The 27511-nt window shown below is 38.8% G+C and overlaps 1 protein-coding gene across 2 annotated transcripts in view; it reads right to left on the bottom strand.

Moving 5' to 3' along the window:
• Nucleotides 1–27511, bottom strand: part of cntnap2a (contactin associated protein 2a) — a 409241-nt gene that overhangs the window by 81568 nt on the left and 300162 nt on the right. The gene's annotated exons all lie outside the window — the stretch shown is intronic.

Raw genomic sequence — 27511 nt, forward strand, 5'->3', positions numbered from 1 at the left:
AGGTGATCTGTGCTCCTCTTCTGATATTCACTGCTCTTTATGGATTTAGCCAGCTGAATTCAGTAAGATAAGCAGATGCTACCCAAACAGCATAGCTGATTTCCAACCCCTACTCACTATAAAGCTAGCATAAAAGGTAGGACTCAGTGACTGAAACTAATCTGCATCATCATCTTATATATGAGCTGATGTCTGCTGCCCTTGATGTAACCTAGTAACAGTACCCTAGGTGTAACCAGTTCAGCATGGTACATCATTTTAAACATTATCAAAATACTGCAAACTGACCAGTTTTGCCTGGACTAAACAGCCTGGTATTTATATGCAACCTGGGAAAAAGACTAAACTAATTTACCTTAATACGTTTTGCAACAAACTTCCATAAAACATTATTTAGCGAGCATAATGTAAGGGAGTCCGGGGATTATAGTAAAAATGTTTTTTGTTCCAGCACTTATATCTCACATAATATTTGTAAGAGTTCTTAAATTTTGACATGAAATTAAAAATAATGTTACAAAATTCCAGTTTCTGCAGTATCAGTACCAATCAAAATATACACTTGAATAAAAAAGTTCTTAGATGTGATTTTGCCATAAAATCTGAATACTTCTTCATAAAGCTCTACAACAGGGGTGGTGGGGCGGTGTCCTGCAGGTTTTAGATGTGTCCTTGAGCCAACACACCTGATTCAAATTGCTACATTACCTCCTCAACATCTCTTGAAGTTCTCCAGAGGCCTGGTAATGAACTAATCATTTGATTCAGGTGTGTTGACCCAGGGTGTTATATTTAAAACCTGCAGGACACGGTCCTTCAGGCCTGGAGTTTCCCACCCATGGTTTTTCAGATATACACAGGCTGCAATGGAATGTTGTTTCTCACCAGGCTCTAAAGTGCAATAATCAGTAAAAAGTAAAAATACAGTATGACAATCAAGCAGCAGCTTGCTGAGACACTCAGCAAACTCAGGTGTAAACAATCACACTCACTGAGCTCACGAAAAGGGATGTGTTGAAGGTACAAGTGCGCCGTGGGATGTCATTATTTTCTTGTTACTGAGCATTTATCTCCATGCTGTCACCGGAAGCAACACCACCCTCCAGCACACAAAATATTAACTCACTCGACCGTAATATATATTAACTTGCCTCTTAGATTTAATCACCTATTAAATGAAGGACCCTGGTTGTGACTGCAAACCTTTCTCAACCCCTGAGTGGTAACCTGAAATACAATTTCCTAGAAATGTACGTACAAGTAATTTTGACACAGTCAGCAAGTATTGTAATTGGCCTGTTTACTACCATCTATTCTTCCTCCTATGGATGTCTGTCTGCTTTTTTCTCTCTGCAATTTTTGAATGGTTCAGTGAAAGAATAATAGCCATAGCCTCAATATAAGGAATAATAATCATAGCATTAATCAGATGTCAGCAAATTCCTGAAGGGAGTTTACTAAAACTATTAGAATGGATGTAAGGGAATGTACAAAGAAAAAGAAAAAGAGCGAGAGAGACAGAAAAAAAGAAAAAAAACCCCCCAAAGAACATAGTATCTGCCATCTCATAATAAATGCCAAGAGATGACCACAAGGCCCCTTGTATAGGTTATGTTGTAGGTGTCACAGAGGTTCACTGCAGAAGTGACAGAAACCAAAACATGCAAAGGACTGCATCCAGACACGCTTACAAGAAGTGTGTCTGAAGATAAATTCATCAGAGTTGTGAAGGAGAAAAAGCTGCAAGCTAATGCAGTGCGCCCCAGGGCAGCTGTGGCTACAATGTAGCTTGCCATCACCAATGTGTGAATGTGTGTGTGAATGGGTGGATGACTGAATGTAGTGTAAAGCGCTTTGGGGTCCCTAAGGACTAGAAAAGCGCTATACAAATGCAGGCCATTTACCATTTTTTTAATGATTCATATAATACTGTAGATACATGGTTGCTATTTGCTCTTCAGTAGCTGTTAATAGTACAAAATAATTAAACATTATGGTTAATGGCAGTCTCAGAATACCACAAAACTGTGTATATTGTTGACAATAATTAACAATAATGAGTTGTCCCTTAGGGGAGAGAGTTTAATACTGCCCTTTGTACTTTAACTTTCTGGACAGCTCATCATAGCTATGGGACAGACCTATAACAATGTTTTTCTTGTACTCTTTTTAATCATCGTTATGTTTTTATTCCCTCACACAACATCAGTCAGTGCCTGTGTTGTCTGTCAGGAAATGTAAATAAATCCTATGCTACACCAGGTAAACATTACCAAGCCTCCGAGTGCATTTCCTCCATCACCCGGCTAGTCCTTAAACTCATTGCTTGGCCTCTCCCTTTCCCTACCATATAATAACACAGGTTTTTCAAAAGGTGAGGAGAGAGCACAAAATTGCTTTCACAGAAAAAAAAGTCCACTTGGCCCATTTCATAATTTGTTTTTCAGAGTATGTCGAGAAAAGGAGGAGACAGGAGAAGATGTGTAGGAGTAACAGCAGGGCATCAGGTGAAATGAGAGCTATGTATTGTGCCAGTTAAACTCTCCTGTGTGATTCACTTGGCCGTGCCAAAACAAACAACTCAGGAGCGGAGAACGAAAGGAAGAAGGCGGAGGGGGAGATGAGAGCACGACAGCATGGATGGATGAAGATGTGAGGGAGGAGAGATAGAATCGTACTGGCAGGGAGTTCATACGGAGATCCGCAGAGAGAGAGGGCACTGCCAAGATGAGGCTCAACAGCATGTTTGTGTGTGTAAGAGCATGTCTGTGAGTATATGAAGAACAGAGACCATGTGTTTGCATCTACAAAAGTCCTGGGTTTAAAAAGCAGGTGCAAACAGCGCTGTGCGATATGACCAAAATCTCATATCCCGATATTAAGACATCTATCGTCCCGATAACGACATAAATCACAAAAATGTAACATTTTCTGTAAATTCTGTGAATCTCGGGCAGCTCGACTTCCGGGAAGTGTTTCCAGCTGCGCATCATGTAGCTGGAGTCGAGTGTTTTAACAGATGCATGAAACGATACATTTTTAGACATAAGTTGTAACGGCCGCCGTTTTCTTTGTGAGTATTTATTACACAGCGTGCTGCGGGGAAAAGCCTGTTCTAACGTTTGAGTCTAAGGTTTATTTTTTTAGCACCTGGCGGCTCTTTTTTAATTCTCATCCGTAAATAATATGCTCTTTCCCGTGATTCAGTTTATTTTGAAAAGTCTCAACAGGATCTTGAGCTTTATTGTGATAGGTTTATGTGGAACATAAACAAGCGGACACGCGATGGTTTTACCGTTGTTGTTGCTAACCACAACGCATAAAAACAGGCGCTTGTCCGTCCCTAGTGTGGTTATATTAAATATAAGAGAAAGAGAGAACTTTAAGACATTAATATAGCCACTACAGTGACCATCAAAACGATGAAAAAATATTGCTGTAAACAGTTTATTTTGCGACACCACGAAACAAATGATACCGTAAAATAAAACGATAGACGTTTTTATATCGTCATCCGATATATATCGTTATATGAACAGCCCTAGTGCAAACTATCACAATTCCCACATAAATATGATAAACATCAATGTGGGTATTCGAAATTCCATCTGACCGAATCAAAACAACAGGAAAACTGCTTTGAATTTGATATAAAAGTGATTAAAAATGTGCTGCATTCTCTTAGGATTTGCAGTAGATAATCCTCTGTGTGTGAAAATTTGGCTTAATTATAATTTGTTGATGCAAAGAAAGGAGACCATCATTAAGCTGAAAAATCAAAATAAACCTTTCAGCAAGATGGCAAAAACATCTGGAGTGGCCAAATTAGCAATCTGGTAAACTCTGAAAAATGAATGAATGCACCAGCCAGCTCAGAAACACTCGTCCTGGAAGACCACAGGCGACAATTAAGGTGCAAATTTTTTCCTTGGTTAAGAAAAACACATTCACAACATTTACAAAAACCATTCTCTAGAGAACAAGAGACAAAAAGGGTTTATCAATCCATCTTTTTACATGCTCATCTAACCTGGAGCTTATCTCAGCTAAAAGCTTTGTGAAACATGAAACACACCTAACAGGCCACAGGGTTAACCAATCAAACTTACATTTACACCTGTGCCAGATGATAACCCAGAAATTAGAGTTGAACTACATCAGTGAGATCCAAGTATTGGATTAACATTTACTGAGATGATCTCCAAAATAAAATGATGAATAAATAAACACTCACACATGCTAAAAATGTTTTGCGTCATGTTTCTGGTGTCACTCCTTACAGCCATCATCACCCCTTACTTTCTCCTTCATTGCAAAATCCCCAACAAAAGTACTAAATGTTCACAGGAGATGAGGAATCAGACATGACAGACTGATAAGGCCCGGGGCTGTGTTCTTCTTCTGTCCTCGAGGACAGCCACACAACAGTACTCATTGTGATGGGTTTATCTATTTGTTATCCCAAAAGCACATATAACAGGCTCATAGTCACACCTACAGCCACACTCACATATATTTATCCCCGCTCTTATCCAGAGAAGCTAATGTCTTTATTTTCATCATTTCTGCTGTATTTTGTGGAGACTCACTCCCCAAAGCAAAGACACATGAGCAGTAGACAGTAAAAGCAAAGAATGAAAGAGGAAAAGAAGAAGTAAAAGACACATATTGGGAACTGTGAGATAAGAGTATTGACAGCAAGAAACAGAAAGAAAGTGGATAAAAAAAGGATCAGGAAAGTGTGAGATCCTTGTCTTACAACTATTGATCTTCGCAAGTAATCTGATCATTCGGAATGAGTCCCACTGAACCAAACGGGTCCACAGCAGCCTTTTTATATATTTATATTATGACTAGAACCAAACTCATATATTGTTATATCTAATTCAGAAATGGCATCATCGTAGACAGTCTTGTGTCTAAAACAGTAAATGTGATGTATTACACATGAATAACAACAGAATTTACTGCAAATAGTTGAAATACATTTAAAATGTTAACACTGAGAAATAATATTAAAAAATTAAAAACACCTAGATTAATCTTTGCAAGCAAGGTGTAATGCTGAAAGCTATTACTAATTAAGTGCCATTAATACTGATCAATACATAGTCAGTCAGCATCTGAAAAATTCATGACAGAACAATTAGAAAAAGGCTGAACAAGTACGATTTGTTTGGAAGGGTTGCCAGGAGAAAGCCTTTTCTCTCTAACAAGAACATGGCAGCACGGCTTAGGTTTGCAAGGTTGCATCTGAAAAAAACGTGCAAAACTTCTGGAACAACGATCTTTGGACAGACAGCACCACAATGGAGATGTTGCACAGCACCATGCTTGGTGACAACCAAACACAGCATGTCAGCAAAAACACCTCACACCAACTGTCAACCATGCTGGTGGAGGGGTGATTATTTGGGCTTGTTTTGCAACGACAGGACCTGGACATCTTGCAGTCACTGAGTCGCCCATTAACTTCTTTGCATACAAATATTGTGTTGCCCTTAAGGCGTTTCTCTGAATAAATAGGTTCATAAATTTGAAATAAATAATTCTAAAAAGATTTGCCATTAAAAATTAATATGTGTTGTTAAAATGAATAATTCATGTTGTATATACGTTTTAGTTAAAAGGAAAATATCGCTAAAATGTATTTCCTGTTCTGGCGGGGCACTTCCGGTTCCGGTCAAGCACTTCCGGTTTTGGTCAAGCGCTCGGTTTTGCTGAGAAACAGGCTCCTCATGTTAAAGGCAGTATGGAGATGTAATCAAATGCCATCTACTCCGAATTATCAGGCCGGAACGCCGTAAGTTACTTTATATGACAGTTTGTACAGATAACTTTGGATATTAATGTGTATTTGCTAACATGAATGTTTTAGTGAGAGTAATGCACTTTATTGATGTAAACATGCTTCTGCCTGTTGAGATGGAGTTTATTTTCTGTCATTTCAGTTTTCACCACATGTTCATGGAGACAATTAAACAAGCTGCAACTAAACTCCAGGGTCTTCATTTGTGGTTTAACTCGGTGTCACCAACATCCTCGTTGAAAACACTACAAATATATTCTAGACAAAGACAAACCATATTGCAACAATATGGCTTCAGAGTAAAAGAATCTGGGTGCTGTGGCTGCTGTATTTATTTGTCACCTAGTGATGCATTATAAAAGGAAAAAATATGGCAAAAGAGCTGAAATCCTTTATTAAACAAGAATGTGAAAATATTTCACTTTAACTGTGAAGCAATTGGCCATTTACAGAGCAGTAAACCCGCTTTTCTTAATATTTTGAATGTGTTTAAACATTTTTGTATCTGTTAGACTATTAGACTTTGTAATTATTGCCCTTTTGCAATGAAAAAAATAGACAGGTGTAGTGTCTGCCTTATATAAAAGCAGAAATTTCAGGAGCCTGTGGTTTGATTGTAATACCAGACTGGTCTGAAGTACAGAGACAACAACCATTTAAAGTCCATAACACCCATAATATCCATTAAAATTGCTCATACTAGGCATAAGTACCAGGGCCACGCTCAGTTCATATCAGGGGATCATACCCCTGCCAGTCAGACTAGGAACTGAAAGGTCAGTGGATCCAAAATGGCACTTGATATGCTCAGCTGCTCATATCCCCAGTGTAGGAGATAATGGCTTTTAAGAAAGGTGGGCAGTTTGAGTTGAAATGCCAGAATGGCATTCATAACCCTATTTGGCTTTCTCATAAACCTGTCTCAGGCGTCACCTTTTAGTTTGTGCCTTTCTTACTGAAGCTATAAGAGCGGTCATTATCGATTTCTTCTCTGACCCCGCTGACTGACAGGTGTCTGTCAGAGAGCTGCTTCACAGTATGTACAAACTCATGCATGGATGAGAATACGCTTTTATTCTGCTGTCTGCATTGATCTCTATGGGGTGTGAATGTAAATCAATATTCTTCTTCTCTCTCCTCTAACAAGAGCAGCTCCTGTATTATTGAGAAAAAAAAGTTAAAGGCCAGAATATGTCTTATGCACGCTGCCAAACACTTGTCTTTGAAGAAAAAGAACCACCAACAAAATCCTGCATACCCATTCACACACAAATGTGCCCCTGCTCTTACCTAAAGTGTTCTGGAGAAAGTAACACATGCAAACACTTTTAGTTTTAAAAAGCTTTCACACTAAGTCATGGATCAAATCGTCTTTGTCAGGGCATTGTTGACTTTTGCTCTTTGTTTGCTCTTTTTCTCCCCCTTTTTTTCTGGAGGAGAAGCTGTGGGGACATTAGCCATGCCCTGAGAGCTCTATGGAGAATTTAATAAATGCACTGCTAGCTTCTGTGCATATCTGAGAAACAGAGAGCGTATTTGTGTGCTGTTTTCTTTGTCTTCATCCTTTCGTTTATCTGTAAAAGTGCATGCGTGTCTTTGTAGTCTCTTCTTTGCTCCTGTTAATGTGTTTCTGGGACTTTGCCTTGCTCCCCTGTCTCTTTCTATTGTCTCAATTCTTCTCATCTTTCTAACCACCTATCCATCAAAACACTACGTGAACCTCCCCAGTTTCTCCCATCTCTATTGCCCCCCCAACATATTTAGGCCTCTCTACCTCACACTGCCCTCCTTTTCCTTGCTCTCTCTTATCTCCTGGTCTCAGAGGCCTCTTTTCCTTTATCTATCTTCCTATTACGTCTCTCTACCTTCTCTTTGCACTCTCGGATCTCTTGCTCTATCAGGGTACTCTTTTCCCCTTCTCTCTCTGTCATATCTGCTTTGCACACCTTTGCCTTGTACTCTCATATTGGCTGGTCTCAGTGGCTTTTCTCTCTCTCCCTCTCTCCATGCTCTATATCTGTCCATCTATCCCATGTCTCCATAACTCTTTCCTAGCATCTACAATAATCTCTTTATGTTCTTATTAGTCTCGTTATAATCTACCCTTTAATCCATGCTAATTGCAATCTCCCCTTGCTCTGATCCTGATCTGAAGATGTATTTGAAACACGCCCCGCCCTCCCCGTCTATCCTCTTTGGTTTGATCTGCTAAGAACTACAGTGCATACCAAAATATCAAATGGCTGTGATCTGAAAGCCCTTGTAACTCTTCGTTGACTAAATTGGTTGGTAAAAGGAATACACTAAGTCAACTGCCTTAATGTTTTTGACACTAGCAGAGAAACTGTATAAAATAGTGTTTGTTTTGTGAGTAAGGACATTCAAAATCAGTTTTTCTTTCACTGACCAACAGCTGGTGGTACTTCTAGCACAAAAATGGATTTAATGAAAGTTTTTGTCCTCAAGGAGACACAATTAGAAAAGCTAGCCATTATATTAAATAGTGTGTGAGTACTGCTAATGGGTATATTCTCTCTTAAATGCAGCGGAAATGAAAAAAAAAGCAAAAGCATAACAGCCTTTTTTTTTTAATGCTTTCTGTTGCACAAAGTGAAAAAAAGTCTCTAAATCCCTCATTTTGGTAATGGAGAGAGGAGGTTAAAGAGAAACACTGCAGAAATGAGTTTTGTTGCTGCCTGCAGTGCAAGCAATGTCAGGAAAGACATCTCCGTTGTCTACATCAGAACACAGCGCAGACACCACTGTGGAAGGATAATGAGTAATTTCAACAGTTTTTACCTGAGAGCACCCGTGAAGGGATCCACCATACTGACATGTCTGAGGCTGAGCTGCCTTCCTGCACATACCGCTCGGCACTTTATACTCTAGTGAATTCATCCTGCATACTCGCGGACACATCTACCTTATTCTTCACAGGTCATCAACCTGTGTATCCGTCCATTAAATGAAAATACATTGTAAAGAGTAGAGAGTGGGAGGAAGTTGAAATTAATATCAGTGGTTGTACCTCTAATTGGCTTGCCTGCTTTTCAAAGGACATGGGGCAAACGTAGGTATTTTTTCAAAATACAGTCCGTGCATAGACAAAAAAACAACTCCGGCAGCAAGTGCAGCTGACAAAACTGTGGGCTGATGATGACTGTAAATAACCATAATCATCATTACCACAAGGTAATCTAAATCTGTGTGTGCGTTTCTGTGTGTCTGAGTGCCTGTGAGCATAGGTCACATTAAATGTCCTCTCAAGTCAAGGTTGGTGGGCAAATAATAATAATAAAGTTTATTTATATTGCACTTTTCTTAACAAAGCTACAAAGTGCTTCATAGAAAATGTTTTTCTTTTTTCACATATCCAAGACTTTGCTATAAACATCAAAAGAAAACCCCCAATACAAATAGAAAGTATAAAAGAAAAATTAAATAGAAATAAAACCAGCAGTTGAGACCTATTATATGTTTTTGAATGCTTTAAATGTTCAAGAGCTCTAAAAGACAATAAGGAAGATGAAATTCTGATCTCAATAAGCAGAATGTTTGACAGTTTGTCAAAAGGTCTAAAGTATAACCAGCAGCACCCCATTCACCAATTCAAGTATTTAAGTGCCCAGGCACATTGGGGAACAAAAGGTCATTTTTATAATTCAGATTGAGGCTTTTTAATCCTTTAAAAGTCATTAGTATAATTTGGACAACATTTCCAAAATATAACAGCCAGCCAGTGTGAATTTGCTAGTACTGGAGTAATATGTTGACGTATTTTGGTGCCAGTTTAAATCTGAACTAACCAGAACAAAAATGCAGTTGCATAAGAAGCACTGCACTAATCAAGGTGGGACTTAAATAAAAGCATGCAAGTCATTAGAAGATAAGAATTATCTAATTTTAGGATGTTTTTCAAGCTGATAGATGCATAACTGGACAATGTTCTTTGTACTTAAGATTCTTTGACATATCTGGAATATGCTTGGCCTATTTGAAAGAGCTAAACATAACTAAAACACTGGATTTATCCTCAGTAAACTTTAGAAAGTTTAATGAAGATAATGAAGACAAAGCCAGGACTATCAAGAGAACTGTTTTGTTTGTTTGTTTTTTTATAGCAGAGGGACAGATAACTGTTTGTCTTCTGTAAAACAGTGATAAGTGATATCATTACTATCAAAAAGCATGCGCACTGAAAACAAAAGTGGGCCAAGGATACAGCCTTGAAGAATGCCATAATTAAAATGAGCAGCAGAGGAGGAAGTGTTACCTTGGGCCTCATTTGGATAAGTTGAAAGATGTAAAAGATGTAAAGCAGATTCCTTGATCCCAGCTCAGGCTTCAAGATGGTGGAAGAGACGAGAGCGTGCACTTAAATCTCAGTTTACTACGACTGAGCATTCATTTAACTTCTATTAAACCTTAAACCTGAAGTGTTGAAAAAATATTTATAAAAAGATATTTGCTGTGTTGGTTTCTCTATAAAAAAAGAAATGTGTTTATAATTATCAAGTAATTGTCCATTCAGATTAAGCTTATTTAAGTTTCTCTCAGGAGAAATATGTCATGGCAAAAATGGTCTTTGTAAAGACACACTCCATTTCCACTCCCCTCTTTTACTCACACCATCCATCTCCATACATGCCTGTCAGACTCGTCATATGGATGAGGATACAGTGAGCAACACTCATAATTGCACAGGAGGATGTGCGGGTCGTAAACAACTCAGCAGCAGAGAGCAAGCGGGAGACAAAAAGTAAATTAGAGAGAGGGGAGGGTGATAGGAGTTTAGAAAACAAGCACAGAGGGAAAAAAATGACCCCGAAAGCAGAAAGGGAGATGTCACATTGCGAGGACATGACAAGTGATAAGGGAGAAGCAAAGGATCGGTGTGACAGAGATATCGTTAAGAGAGCGAAAACGGGAGCAGCTTTGCAGTCCGTCACTGACATATTGTTATATATGAATAGAACAAGAGAACTATAGGAGTCGTGAGAAAACTCACAGCTAAGATGTGATGATTTGTGTTATCCCCGAAGGTAAATTGTCACCGCTAAACTTCATCTCACCTCCTAATTAGAAGCTGTTTCATTCAGAAAGAAAAAACAAATTGGGGAGGGGGGGCAGGATACGCTGTCATGTTACTTTAGCTGTGAGTAGAGAATTCATGTGGAAAAACTTCCATTGTTGCCTTGATAATTATTTAGAGTCATCATCAAAAGATGTGTTCCTTCAAGTGAAAACCTCACATTTTTGTTGACATCAGTGGAAAAAATTCATAATACAAATTATGTCATACGATTTGTGTGATATCAATATTTGTGTTGTTCCTATAGCACTTTAGTTAATGTTACATCAGGCAAATTATTGCAACTGACTAATCAACACACACATACACTTGAAAGAAATAAAATAAATAAGTGTAGGGAAAAGATCACACTTGGGAGTTCGGCTGCAGGGCTTTCAGCAATGTCAAACAGGGTTTTATCTCTGATTTGAGTGTGTAACACGGTGCCAGCGCAGACACACCGATAACACCTTTAACACCCCTCTCTTCAAATGTTAATATTTTCTTAGTGGAATAATATTTTTTTGAAATTATTCATTAGAGCAAATGACAACATGTTTAACATTCAGCTGTGGTGTTTGCAGCTTGGTAAACACAAGTTCACGGGGATTTAGGATTATGTAAAGTACAAAGATGAAATAGCATTTTTTTATAGCATTTTTTTAGTGAAACAAGGGCCTCACGTGACTAGCTGACGGTATGTCGCTGTCTTCAGATTCAGTGTTGTTCTGATCAGTTCCTGTTTACCTTTCGGTGTAGACTTTTCATTTGGGGTTTCAGAAATAATTAATATCAAATTAATCCTCAGTTACAGGCATAATTACAACAGTGTCACTCATCGCAGCTCATCGTATAAACTGTCTGTGCACTTGAACATAGAAGCTAGGACATGTGCGCGCGCACACATACACACACACGCAATATAATTCTACATTTCTTTTTTTTTAGTTGTGACACAAAATAACGGAAAACTCTCTCTAGTTTCTGTCAGTTGTCAAAGAAGCTCTTGCTGGATTTTGGCTTTGTATTACTCATGAAGGGGATGTGTATCCTGCTGACAGCTGTTGTTCATCATTGCAAGACTTTGTTGTCAGAACCATGATGGATTTCAGGCTTTTATCCTAAAAGACTTTTCTTTTCTTAAATTCTGACTTCTTTCCCCCCACCCCCCATTTCTTTTCCTTTAATGGTCCAGCTGTGCGGGTACCCAAACAACTGCTACTACGTTTCCATCTTTTTTGTCTTACTCTCAAGAGGCATGATCAAACAATATACCTTTCAATTCGCATGCAGGGCAAAGAAATGTATTTACCTGAAGAAAGAACGCTTTGAGAGACAGATGGAGAAATACATGTTGTCAACAATCATCAAGATGGGCTGATTCCTGCCTAGACGTGCTTCTAGGGCTGGGCGATATGACCCAAAATTCATATCTCGATATTTTTTAGCTGGATGGCGATATAAGATATATATCTCGATTTTTTTTTTTAAAGCCATAAGTTAAGAACAAAAAGAGAGTTCCTAGTCACACTGTGTCCCAGATGTCACACGGGCACTTTTATTTACATACAGCGTAGATGTACATGAAGAAATTACTCAAAAATAAATTATCAGCATTTATTAAATAATCATGGTCCATAAATAAAAGAAAACAATGTTGTTTTTGTGCATAACAAAAAGCTCACAATTGTGCAGTCAAAATGTAAACTAATAGACGCTGAGCATAATAACAAAGAGACAGATTTCACAGCTGCACCACGTCTCTGAACAGGTCCTTATACACACACAGTACGTATCACTCCGCAAGGCTCCTCCTCGGTAGCCGTAATCCTCCGACAATCCATCAAGTGGTGCAGCTCCGTAGCTTAGCAAAGTCATATTAAAACATTTTTTGACAGATTGCTGAGCGCTGTGTACCACATAAAATCGGTTCGCGGTCAGTAAGCACAACCAGAATTCATACATAAGGCGCACTGTCGATTTTTGAGAAAATGAAAGGATTTTAGGCCGTGCAGCCCCTCCTGGCTGCATGTCGTTAGCGCGGTTAGCTCGCTAGCGCGGTTAGCTCGCTAACACGTTGACGCCGTCCAGCCCCACGCACGGTAACTCGCTAACGGAGATATTCCGCTTTCATCTTGTCATTGCCTGCAGGTGAAGCTAAGGGGGAGGGGGGAGTTGTGTTCAGTGAAGGAGAGGTGAGGCCGAGTAACGTTGCGTAGAGACAAAAGTGGACGAAAGAGAGGTATACCTGCGGCTCCACAAGTATAACGTAACATAGACTATATCGATATAAACGATATTGTCACATCTTATATCTCGTATGAAAATATATCGATATTTTTAAAAAACTCGATATATCGCCCAGCCCTACGTGCTTCACTCTCTTTTTTTCTTCCTTTAGTGCTGTCAATACTTATTTAATCACTTGCATGACCTCGGGTGTCCGACTGAAGACCACTAAAGGCAAAAAAACAAGCAAACAAAATATTCCGGCGTGCAAGCCACAGGTACACATTATAGTTGTGCTCATTGGCAGGAAAGCATATTGTGTTTGGAGGATTTCTTGCTTTGAGAATTTCTTGCAGGCATGTATTATGTTCTAAGACACTGAGAGCCACAGCTTTGTGAAAAGAAGGTTGGGTGGTTTTTGACAGTGGAGACGTTTCAAAGGTATACATGGTGTCTTTCAAAGGAGAACAAAGAATAACCTCTGACATGCCTCACTCATCCAGCCGACTACATTCTTCTCCTCTGTTTCATTTCCACCCTGGTCTTTGTTTGGAGTCGATTCGCAGGTGAAGAGGCTGACCTCAGCGGGCTGGCCACTAACCCGTTGGGTTTTTCCCTGAGCACACAACGAATTGGCAACCTTCTTTATCTACTTCTACTTCTCTTACACACTCAGTCTCTGTTTTCAGCTTTATCTGCTCTCTTTCTCCTTTCCCTCTTTGGTATCCCGATATCCCCATTCCCTTTTCCCTTCTTTCTCTGTCTCAATCTTAGCTGGAGTTATTGATTTCTGTAAAGGTTCACTCCAGCTGCCATTGAGGCTATCACTTTTTTTTGGGAGGGGTTTTCACATTGTGTTTCTTTCAGTTGCTATATTTCTTTCCAAACTTCACCTTCTCTCTGTGGGAGAAACAACGTCAGGCAAAAAAGTTCAGGACTGCAAGTCTATCTACCTGTGTCAGTCTCATGATAGAAAGAGCATATGGTTTCTCTTTATAAAATAAATTCATCTATAGTTCATACATTCAGATGGATTTACACAGATATGTCTTAGTCCCTGAAGAAATAACTCCAATTTATTTTAAAAAATTGCCTGAGCAGAGGAGAAATTATATAATAGTTGTCAGGTTACAGCCTGGACAGGTCATAGTTTTATCTCAGCATCTAACACAAGCACAGGCATGGATGGAAACAGCATATTACACTGCTATCTAGGGTCAGTTGCACAGAAAATGAGTTATATCTTAAATTGATGCAAAAGGACAAAAGCATGTTGTCTGACAGCCACTGATGCGGACCTCATATACATTTACTCTTAAATTTTTTATATTCATGTACAGATAAGTTCTGATGAGCATGGCAACTCAGATTCAGAGTCACTTACAATGTTTCCCTTTAGATTTTGTAAAACCTTGCCACATAAATCTGCATATTAATGAGAAAAAAAATGATATCACTAAAACTGCTGAAACAGTGACTGTTTAAAGACACGCATATTATATTAATGTCAGCAGAATGTGTGCAGACTGCAACTGAAGATAACCATAAATATTTATTATTACATTAATGGACATATGAATACAACCAGTGATGGTAATATGGTTATGTTTAACACATCATGCTGATCACCTAAGTATGTCAGATCAGCAGAAGTGCCTCCTGGTTGAGATAGACTGTGGTTTCATGTTATTTTGCCTCACTTCATTTTTTAGCAGCACTTGCTGTAAATTTTGAGTCAACAGCAAAATTGTCTATCTTTAGTAGAGTGAACTTTACCTTTAGCTGTTTTATGCCATTGTCTCTTAAACATATTGCATTCTGGCAATACAGCCATATTAAATCACAAAAGTACACAGAAATGTAAATAGCTCACATCACTGAAGAAAAGTCATATTATATAAAGTATACAGACACGTAAAAATAATGCAACATTATATTGGTGCATACGGTTAGTAATTAAAGGCTATGTTACATTTAGATGACAATTTATTTTAAGAAGCATGGGACTACATCTCATCTGTATACTAAGTGCTCCTCACCTGCCCATCATTCCCTAATAACCTGTCCATGATGTCCTGGGAAACATGACCATATTAGTAATGAGGATGTGGCTGACAGGTGAGGCTGCACCTGGCTTCAGGAAGCTCATTACAGAGTCTTAATGATGTGCTGTGTTCCATAATTAAGAAACTTCTCAGCTGTCTGTCCAATCTCCCTATTTGGTTGCAGCGTTGGCTGGGGGCGGCATGAGTGCTTTGGTTTGGTTTGACAGCTCGAATACACAGAGTGTCTGCGAGATCTGTGGAGTACTCATTGGATGTGCCAGTCGAAGGTTGTGCAGGAGCTTTCAGGGCATATACAGGATAATAATAAGATATAAGGAGGAGTGATTTAAAGGCTGACAGCTGGCAAGTTTGAAAATATATTTGTGGTTGATTATGTTTAATAAGTATACATATTTTTTCCTACTTTACTAAACTTTAAATTTTACTTGTAATTTGTGTAACGCTCAGTAGCCTGGACGTTGGCTGTGCTCATGATGCAAATATTAGTTTGTACATCTGTGTGTGGCTGTACTTGTTAATATGACATGGAATAGTAATTATGTTTTTATAGTACAAAAACTGTATTTTTATCTGTATTTCAATACAGTATTTTGACAGTAGCACCAGCAGCCTTTGGGATTATTTATTCAAAACAGGATTTCAGCGTTGCTTGTTAGGACTAACCACAACATCATGATGGAAATTTTGTGTGACAAGGTCAAGTCATGCAGAATGAGCGCAGCAGGCCCAGATTTCTTGCAGCAATACACGTGAAAATGTGAAGATTCAAGATTCAAAGTGTTTATTGTCATGGGGCACAAGAGAAAAGGCATTTCTTTGTGCAATGAAATTCTTTCTTTGCTGTCCACCCACAGATGCCGATTAATAGGGCTGTGAGATATGACCAAAAACTCATAACCTGATATAAGACATCTATCGTGCCGATAAATCACAAAAATTTAATATTTTCTGTAAATTCTGTGAATCTCAGGCAGCTCGACTTGCGTGAAGTGTTTCCAGCTGCGTGTCGCATACCTGGAGTGTTTTAACCGATGCATGAAACTGTACATTTTTAGACATAAGTTGTAACGGCCGCCGTTTTCTTTGTGAGTATTTATTACACGATGTGCTGTGGGGAAAAGCCTGTTCTAACGTTTGAGTCTAAGGTCTATTTTTTAGCACCTGGCGGCTCTTTTTTGCTTCTCATCCGTAAATAATCTGCTCTTTCACGTGATTCAGTTTATTTTGAAAAGTCTCAACAGGATCTTGAGCTTTATTGTGAAATTTTTACGTGGAACATAAACAAGCAGACACGCGATGGTGTTGTTGTTGCTAACCATAACATAAAGACAGGCACTTGTCCGTCCATAGTGTGGTTATATTAAATATAAGAGAAAGAGAGAACTTATGACATTAATATAGCCACTACAGTGACCATCAAAACGATGAAAAAATCTTGCCGTAAACAGTTTATTTTGCGACACCACAAAACAAACGATAGCGTAAAATGAAACGATAGACGTTTTTATATCGTCATCCCATATATATCATTATATCAAACAGCCCTACCGATTAATATATACAAATTAATCGGCATCCATTAATCAGTCCGCCATTCTGAAAGCCAGTCTGACAACGGGGTGGGTTTATACAAAAATAAGTTATTCTGGTGCATTGTACAGTTATCTTCATGTAGCTCTCACTGAATACATGACAAAAAAATTTTGCGGCTGGCTGTTGATGGCAGACATGTCATGCAGTGCTAACTAAAGAAAGCAAACCCTCCCAAAGGAGAAAAAACAACAAACAAAGTTTACTTACTAATTGGAAAATCTGAAACAGTGAATCACAGCTCGAAGATGAGTTTGGTATGAAAATCTAATTACAATCTCTTTTAACCCAACAATCACATATGGTGTTTTAGAAAAAGAGCCCCTTTTTTTGTTTTTTGAAGACGCAGTTTATTAGTAATCATGTGGGGGAGTGCTTTTATCTGTTACTCCATGTCATAGGCATCAAATTAGTGAAGTTCCGCTATTGAAACAATGATATATCCCATGATACTGATGCTTAATGTGGGTTACAAAAATGGTTGTCAATAAAAACAAGATCTGTACTGCTTTAACATTTGATGGTGTCAACATAACATTATGGATGGCTTTAATAACTGTTCTAAGGTCCATCCATCCATTTTCTCTGCTTGGTTTAGCAGCCTAAGCAGAGAAGCCCAGATTTCCCATCCCAGCCACCTGCTTATCCAGCGTATCTGGTGGAACACCCGCCTCCCAAGCAAGCTCAGCTCTACCCCCATTCATGAACGAGATCATGAGTTACTTAAACACTTCCACTTTGGGCAGGGGGGAGTTGAACTAAAGTTATGATACAAAAAAACGGGGGGAAAAAAAGAGATAAAAAATACGCTGATTCTAGGATACTGTAACAGTTACGGATGCATGGATGGGTAGTTTAAGTACAGTCTATATTGGGGGTGAGCAATTAATTTGTTATGGTCATACCAGTAAGCTTAATTCAATTCAGCATTATAAATTTGTTTTTCCAATTCGTCACTGTTAGAAGTCACAGTTAGGCAATGAAAACAGGCAAAGTAAAATCAACATTTATCACAATTTAATGAAGATTTCTAAAGGTCATTGTGAACAAAATATGCATGCTTTTGCAAAATTTCCAAGATTTTTAACCTTATTCAATTACTATTTTGTTTGTAGTTTAATTACTCCATCTGCAGTCTTCCCGCTCTAATAAAATTGATTAGCTCACCGCCAGTCTGATGGTCATCCAAAAGTGCAACAAACACTCATGTCATCCAGTTCTCTTGCTCTGATGAAGTTAATTATTTTAGTTACAACATCAACAACAGGTTTGTTTTCACCACTGACTTGCACGTGATCTCTTGGTGTTTAACACAACGCAAGCATACCACCAAGCTTTATTTTAGTCACTTTATCTTGCATCTGCTTCTAAAGTCTGACAGACATGGGCATCCCCTCAGTTGTAACACAGTTTATTCCATTTCATCCCAAGCATCCCAACATCCAGTTACCATAAAAAATCACTCCTTGCTGCTGTCTCTTTCAGTGAGTGCATTACTCCCCGCCCCTCTGCAATTTCAGCATTTTCTGTTATCATACGTACAAAGACACCCAGAACCAAGGAGAAAAAGTTAAAAAAAATGCCAGCTTTGCTTTTTTTTATTGAAGCTCTAGATTTCCTACAATGTTCTTGACTGCTGTGGTTAACTGGAAGAGACATGTTCTCAGCGCTTTCTTTATTTTCAGGGCACATTAGTGTGGGAAAGTCCAGCAAATGTTCTTTAATAAGAGAGAATGGATTGCTGTGCAATTTTGTGGGAAATTACAAAGTTGGTTTTGACTGCTGACTTGCTTCCTGTTTCCTTGTTTCTTTTGTAGCTTTGCTAGCAAAGGTTTAGATATCCTGCTCTGCATCAGTCAAGTTTCTGTCTTCCTTTGCGTGTCCAGACTCATAATAACAAATTAAATTGTAATCCTTTAACATGGCAATCTCCTCTTCCCAAGCTGAGCACATGGCTTACAGCTGACTTTGGTAAACAAATTCATGTCTTGTCATCTCTCATAAAAGCAATGGTATTTCCAAAGATTTCCTGAGATTGAGTTTATCAAAGTTGTAGTTAAATCGGGGAAACTATATGATGTATACTTATTTACACATGAATTTTCCATTGACCTCATGCAGGCAACCAAAAGCCTGGATGTATCTCGAGGTCAAAAAATGCCCAGATCTGGTCTACATTTATCTCTTTATATGAAGCTGAAACTCATATGTGTTTATACTGTATTCATTTTTGAAACACCTGAAAGTAGCAGGTATACAGTGCATTAAGTGTGAGGTGTGTGCGTTTGTGAGTGAAGCTGTGCCAGTTAATGAGGGCCAGAATGAGTGAGTCGAAGTTTGCAGGTCCTGCAGAGGAGAGCAAATGATGAATACACTTCAATCATTTTGAGGGGGGCCTTCATCATTTATTGGAGCTGTCAAACAGTTATCAGGGCTCACTGTAGGCAGCTGGAGAGAAGGACTGGTCCATAATTGAAAATTGAGTTTAGAAATGTCACATGTAGCCGTCCATCTAAATTTCAAACTGGGAGATCCCTGTGGGCGCTCAGCATGTAGAGACCTGACAGTACCTATCAATCCAAAGTTCAACATTTTTGTCAATAGAGAATCACCAGTAGGAGATTTGTTCATTTTTAACAAGGGGAATGTTGGCCAGTTTCAGTATGAGAATATGCCTCAGGCTGATCTCAGTACTTCACTAAAATCTCATTCTTTGAAAGAATAATTTTTGCTTCTCTATTTTTTACTTACTGTGTAATTGATTAAAAAATTTGACATGTGTCTGGCATTTTACACAATGCTCCCTTATTTAAACCTGCTATCTTTCAAACCCTTCAGTTACTCTTTGATTGCTACGTTTAAAACCAAAAAACAAAGACTTTAACCTTTAAATCACCAGCTGAGTAACCTTTACATTCTTTGCCACAGAACAAAGCTGCCAATTTCCCCAATTTGAGACCCCGACTGAGCTTCATCTGAAACAAAAAGAAATAAAACAACGTTGTAGCTAGATCTAAGCTGTCTTTTCCAAAATCCGCAGTGAATGTACTCTCTAGTATGTGTTCACCTTTACGTCCAAGGTCTAACTCCTCCACAGTGGTTTCTAAGCGAGAGAAATGGAACACTAATCTATTCTGGTGTAATCATGCTTTGACCTGGTTAATGGAGGCAGCATACCCCAGGGCAAGATGTAATCAGGAAGACAGTTAATAAAATGAACAAGACCGCTTTACTGATCTTACTAATGTCCCTGACCTTCCCCCAGGGACCACACTTACACGTATGCACGCTCACACTTACATATACGTGCCTTAATGTTAGGTATGCATCCAATGCATCCTTAGGTATTTACGTGGCAGTCAGTTGATTAATGTAAACACAAAGACGAACAGGGACACAGCTTGCTGCAAACATAAATTCACTAACAGTTCACACTCTGAGTTCAGGGGTTTAGGCATCATCTATTTCTGTGTATGTGATTCATTTAGAGCTGGAGGAGAATTCTCTTTACCTGTTGTACATATCAAGTCTACAGAATAGAGTCACGACTCCATAAAAACCTGTCAATCACAGTCTACGACTAAGAAAGCAAGGAAACATGTCACTTAGGACGGGGCTATATTTACATGAATAGCATTGTAACCATGCGACTATCAACACTGATCTATAGGCAGAAGTGAAGCACTGACAGAAATAAGAGTGCTATGTTAAGAATAAAAAACAAATAAACAATGAAACAAAATATGTCAAAAATGTGCCTGTTTATGACCCTTTATTGAAATTTACACTGATGTAGGACTGTGATGATTTCAGTATAGGGACTTCTAAGTGTCTGTCAGCTCAGCTATAACCACCCATACATGTTCCCAATTATCTGCTCTGACTTGCTGTTTGACAGTCTTTATTTCTGGCGTCTTCTTTTCTTGTTATCACACTCTCACTTTGATTCGTTGCTATTACACAAGTGTGAAAGTGTTTGCTCTTTATTTTGTTGCAATGGTTCTGTTCTTTGAAGCTACATTCATAAATTTCTTATTCTCCTGAAGACAGGATTCCAGTGTTGACCACATGCCGAACCTTACTCAAACTTTATTTAAATTGTTTGTTGACAAAAATGGCTTTTATTAGGTTTATTGGAAATATTTCATCTGTTAAAGTCACGCTTTACTTCAAGAACGCCAATAATATTTAAAAGTACACTCACCAGCCACTCAACGGCTGTATCATTGTTAACACATATATCGAATCAGCCAATCACATTGGAGCAACAAAACACATTTTCTAAAACAATGCAAAACATAGGCATGCAGACATCGCCGAGAAAACCCGTGTAGATCAAATCAAGCATCAAAATTGAGAAAAATGGGATTTAAATGACTCTGAATGTGGCACAGTTGCTGGTGATACTGGTTGGTCTGAGTATGTCCAAAACTGCTGATCTACTGGGATATTTTCTTTGCAACAATTTCTAGTGGTTTAAAGAAAATGGTCAGAACGAGAGAACATCTCCAGTGAGTTCCCTGGGCAAAATAATCCTTTGCTATCAGCTTGAGGCCAAAATGCTTCGAGCTGATAGGAAACCAATAATAACTCAAATGACCTCTGGTTACAAACAAGTTGTGCAGAAGAGCATCTCTGAATGTACAACAGCAGCAAATGGCCACACTATTGCTGTTAACTTAGAACAACAAACCTTGGCTCACCAAAATTGAACAATAAAAGACTGCAAAAACATTGCCTGGTCTAATGAGTCTCAGTTGCTCAGCAGCATTTATCTCCAGTTCATTGGTAGGATCAGAATTTGGACTAAACAACATGAAAGGACAGATCAAACCTGTCTTGAATCAGCATTTCAGGTGCTGCTGCTGGTGGTGTAATGGCGTTGATGGATATCTTTTGGCACCTTTTGGGCCTTCTCTGTAACCACTTAGCATTGTTTAAATACCACAACCTACCTGAGTACTGTTGCAGACCGTGTTTGTCCCTTTATCATGAAAATGTACCCATCTTTTAATGCCTGCTTCTAGCAGAATAATGTGACATGTCACAAAGCTCAAATCATCTCAAACTGGTTTCATGAACATAACAGTGAGATCATTGTATCCATGCATCCTCCACAGTCACTAGGTCTCAGGACAATAGCACCTTTGTTATGTGGTGTAACTGGGAATTCTCATCATGTATTTGCAGTTGACAAATCTGCAGAAAATCTGATGTCAAAGTGAACTAAAATCTCTAAGTACTGTTTCCAACACCTTATTGAATCTATGCCAGGAACTATTAAGGCTATTAAGGTTTTGAAAGCAAAAAGGGCCTAACCCAGTACTAGCAGTGTAACAATAATAAAGTGTCCAGTGAGTGAATATTTTGTACTGTTGATAGGTACTTTGAAAAACATAGCTGACATGCAGTTCCATCTTTAAACTCATATGCTGAACCTCACTGTAATGATAAACCATAGTCACTCTTTAATCATGGCTTTATAGTGTTAGCAGGTTAGTGGCAGCCTCAGCACTCTCCTTGTGTGGGATGTACTTGAGCCATTTGGTGGATTACAGCAATGCATCAACACGCTTGCAGCAAAAATGAAAATGTAATTCTCTGAGTGCTTGAGGGAAATACAAGATGAGTGGAATGATCTCTCGTTGGAACATGATCACTGGCTGCTGAAAGTACGTTCGGTCCTGTCCTGAAGCTCCGACATTCCCAAATGAAAAACCTATAGCCATAATTCCTACAGGTCATTCCAGGGATATCATTTCCACATATTACAGCTGATGAGTGATAGGTTCTATTCACTGTGCAAGTGGTCTCCTTGGAGTGTGGAAGCATTGTTGTGAAAGTAATATAACATCTTTTAATCAATGAATACATGCATGAATGCATGTACAGGCACAGCAAAATGAATGCAGTCATGATATTGACATCAGGGCACAAAGCTGACAGTGATCGAGTTAAACCCTATTGGCAGTGCAAATGGTTATTGACATGAAACTATTGAGTGTCAGTGTGTGCAAAAGCTGGCAGTAATGGAGAATAAAAATGGAGTTAATTAACTAAAAAATAATTAGCCGAACGGGCTGTCCATGAATCATCAATAAACAACAGGTAACCGATATCAGAACAGTTTACTACTGGAAGCCATCGCTCTCTGGGGACATAAACGTATGCTTTTCTAAGTTTGCAGCCTAATGTACTGCATTTCTAACTGTGCTTTGCTCCAATGTTAAACATTACTATGGGTGGAATTCAGTTACATATTATTATGTATATTCCAAAAGCTATTATAAAGGTGGAGTCCAGGATTCTATATCCACAAGCATTAGTTTACTTTTATTTCAAGGCTTCTATTTTAGTCCAAGGATTGAAAGCATGATTTGGTTTACCGATCTTAACCTCTAGATAAATAAGGGTACGCTCAATGTGTAATTAGGTTTGAAATTTTAATTTGATTTAAATTTAGTTGCCACCTGCAAGAAAATACAGGTGGCACTAAAACCACAGTTTTAAAAAATGCCTTCAAACTCACAGGGACAGGCATTTTGTCCCCATAGGGGCTGTTGGTCCCCACAAGTAAAGTAACACAAAGATATGTAAACATGGTACACATATACATATGAATGCACTACTTGCCCTCTGGTTTCTTATTTCTTTTGCATAGTTGTCACAGTTATATGTTTCAGATCATTAAACAAGAGTCAAAGATAACCAGAATAAAAAAAAATGTAGTTTTTCAATGATGATTTCTTTTATCATTGGGAAAAAAGTTACCCAAACACAAATTAAATGTGATTAACCACACTTTTTAGAAAGCTGCCACACCTGTTGAATTAAAACTGAACCGAGTGACAAAGTGATGGAGGCTAAAAGGTTTGAAAAAGCAACACATTGTGACAGGATCTAAAGAAAAAGCTGAGAACCAAAGTCACTGACATCTATCAGTCTGGGAAGGGTTACAAAGCTATTTCTAAGGCTTTGTGAGTCTATGAACCATGGTGAGAGCCATTATCCACAAATGGAGAAAACATGGAACAGTGGTGAAGCTTCCCAGGAGTTGCCAGCCTATTAAAATTACTCAAAGAGCACAGCAATGATTCATCCAGAACCCAGAACAACATCTAAAGAACTGCAGGCCTTACTTGTCTCAGTTAAGGTAAAAACAGTAAAAAAAAAAACAACAACAAAAAAACCCAGACTGGGCAAAAATGGCATTGAAGGGGAATACCACTACTGAAAAAACAAACATAAAACAATGGTTCGCCCAAAGGACAATGCCTGGCCATCAATTTGAACCCTGAAGCACACACATATTTGAATCATGAAGCAGGACAGTGATCTGAAAGACATCAGCAAATCCTCTGAATGGTTCACAAAAACAAAATGAAGGTTTTAGTTGCTTGATGGAGATGCTGTGGAATGACCTTAAACAGGCCATTTGTGATCAAAAATCCTCCAAAGTGGCTTAAATAGCACAAGTCTGCAAAAGAGAGTGTGCCAAAATTCCTCCACAGTGATGTGAATGAATCATTGCCAGTTATTGCAAATGTTTGATTCCAGTTCTTTCTGCCAAAGGTGGCACAACCAGCTATTACTGTAGGTTTAGTGGGTAATTACTTTGTCATATATTGCCAGATTCATTTGAAAAACTGTTTCCCTTGATAAATGAAATCATTTAATAACTGCATTCTGTACTTACTCAGGTATCTTAGTAGAACATTACAATTTGTTTGGTGATCATCTAAGCATGACAAACATACTAAAAACTAAGAAATCAGCAAGGGGGCAAAGACTTTTTTCACAGCATAATATACACCTTGCTGATAAAACAGAGAAATCTTAATTTACACGCACTGAGAGTGTTTTGCAAGAGAGTGAATAGTTGCAATCAAAGGTGATGGACTGTCATGACCTTCACGAATGTTGGCAGCAAACCGTGAACAGGAATAATGTAAAGGAGTGGGAAAGAGTGAAAGAGGGATAGAGAGCAAGCAGAGTGTGAGAACATATAAGAAAAGAGAAACATTAAAATAAATTATATGGCAGATTTGTTACTAATAAGGCTCAGCACAACACGCAAGTGGTACATCTTATGTTTAGACTCTGTGGAAAATTCTTTTTGTAATCTCCACACTAATGAGGCCTTGTAATTTCAGCTGAGAGTATACTAGAAAGATTCACAGGAACACAGGAACAAAAAACCCCCAAAACAAACAAGCTCTTAAATCTTTCATGCGAATCCTTATTATCCAAATGCATTGCTCGCTTTCTCCCTCTTGACCTCTATATCTTCCTTTTTCTTCTTGTTTCACTGGCCTATTTCTTTACAGGGAGTAAAGCTGATGTTTCACAACAGGGAACACCTATGAACATTAGCTTTCAGTCTTTCTGCCTCAGACTTTCTCTATTTTCAGCATTTCTCTCCCTTTGCTTCTCAGTCTGATTAAAATTCTTAGTCTTTGTTTTTTTTCTATCCACAACTTCACTCCTTATTTTCTGCTTTCTTTCTCCCTCCTTCATTCTATTCTCGATCTTCCTCCGCAGTCCAGCTGACAGTATGAAACATGACCTCTCACTTTGCCTTGGTTTCTATTAAGGAACACACACATACAAATGCACACACTCCCACGCACCTTCACATACCACCCAAATCCCAAATGCTATTTCAAACTGCTTTGGAGCTGGGGGGAGACAGGGGCTTATTGAGATGAAGCATGAGGCCTTGGGGGTGACAACGTGGGCATGATTGTCTGCTCGGCTGGCATTCTCTTCCTTGAAACTCCACAGAAGCTAAACCCCACCAGAAACCAGAGCTAACCATAAGAGATAAAAAGTGAGAGTGCTATTTCAATTCTCGGCGTCATGCCATTCATCACAGGCCTCTAATGACAAACTGTGCAGTTAAGCTATCGTTTCCAAGAAGAAATAGGAATTCTTCAGTCAAATCTATCCATAAAAAAAGCAAGGTCCTGGTCAACACAACTCATATCATGCCTGCATAATGGCTCACAATACATCTGACGCCATCAAGAGCATTCTGTCCTCTCCTGCTCAGAATAAATTCTGACTGCCCTCAAATTAATGATCAGTGAAATCTGTGGAAACCATTCAGCATCGCCAAATCAAAGGGAAGGTTATGAATATAAAATGATGAAAGCCATTCAAAGAGCTGCCTTTGATGAGGAGTTAAAAGCTTCGACTGACAGCGGTAAATGTTTCTCCGGCCTTTTTTGTAAACCACAGTCTAATGTTTCCTGAAGTAGCACTGGAGGGCACTGATTGCACTGTGGGTGACCAATCTGAGCGGCACGCGTTAATGTGTTTTTTTATGTACAAATGGGTGGGAGAATAACAAATTCCAGATAAGTTTCACTTAACAATCAATTGTAGAATCATAAGAGGTAACAGAAAGAAAGTAGAAACAAGATCCATCTGTCTGCATAATTTTTCAACTATTATTATGACTGGTAAAATGGATATTATGCTTGACCGACGTACCAAAGTGCCCCATTAGGCCAATTAGTGCTTTTTTCCTACACAAGACAGTTCTAATTAATGTGCAAGCAACTTTTTAAAAAATGGTCCTTTGATGTGACCAACTGAGAATTGCTAAGGTAGAAAATTATCCCCTTAACTCCAGACTACCCATGGCACCTTTAATAGCGTCCTCTAAGGTTTAAAAATTCAAACTTTTGTGAAAGTTACTCAGCTGTACCCACTGATGCGTAGGTCAAATATGAAACATTTACATAAAGAAACAAGATTTAAGAACATCTCCAAATTTTCTGTTATTCTGAACCAGAGAAAGCATTTAAAGGGAGCACGACATAGACCAAAGCTTGGGTTTTGAACAACACCCGCAAACGGAGAGAAAAGCAGATACGGCAGATACAGAAAGGCTGAGCAACAAAGTGAATTCCACCGTTGGCGTTCACAATAGTCATGCTACGTTATGTGATCCTGTTAGCTTGCCTGAGTTATTGTATTGGAAACATTGTGGGGCGGTAAGCACCGAAGAGGCAGTAGGCTTTCAGAGGCACAGGGATAGAAGGCTAAATGACAGATGATACACAAATTTAAACACCACAGGATGGCCCAAGGCAAGCTGGGAGCCACAGACAAGTACCCTTTTACGGTAACACAGACACTGCTACTGCATACTCAAACAGATAAACTCTGGGGGACTCTTATATTAGGCATGCACACAAGCTGCTGTACAATCACACACACTCAATGTACTTGCTGTGTTTCATTTCAGGGGCTGCTTCCTTTGCAAATCTGCATTCCAAGAACAAATCAGAAAAAGGCTGACAGGGCCATGCTATTTTAAAAGCTTGTTCACATGTAGCCTTTGTCGTCCCCCAAATCTGGAGAAAAACAAACCACCATATCGCTTTTGTGCTACGTCTTCTTCCTTGGTTTCTGACTCAGCAAGTGAATGAAGACTGCTCTGATTAGTTCTGTCCACACAGGGAACTTGCAATTAAGCTAAAGCAAGTCTTCATTTAGCAATGAGGTGCACTTGCGTCCTACAGTCTATGGTCCTCTCAAGGACATCATATGTCGTGTCCTTTTAAGGTGTTGACACAGAAGATGAGATTCTGCTAACATCCCATCTATATTTGCATGCACAGAGGTGCCTCAATATCATGCTGTGAATCTAATCTCAGTTTACAGCCCACCATGGTATAAGTCTTCTAGTGCACACTGAAAATGGATTATAATTCTATAAATGCCTCGGAAGGAGTA

Source organism: Mchenga conophoros, linkage group LG9, assembly GCF_057382185.1.
Source record: "Mchenga conophoros isolate Kocher_MC1m ecotype Shallow Benthic linkage group LG9, M_conophoros_male_GT1.1, whole genome shotgun sequence".
Lineage (NCBI taxonomy): Eukaryota > Metazoa > Chordata > Actinopteri > Cichliformes > Cichlidae > Mchenga > Mchenga conophoros.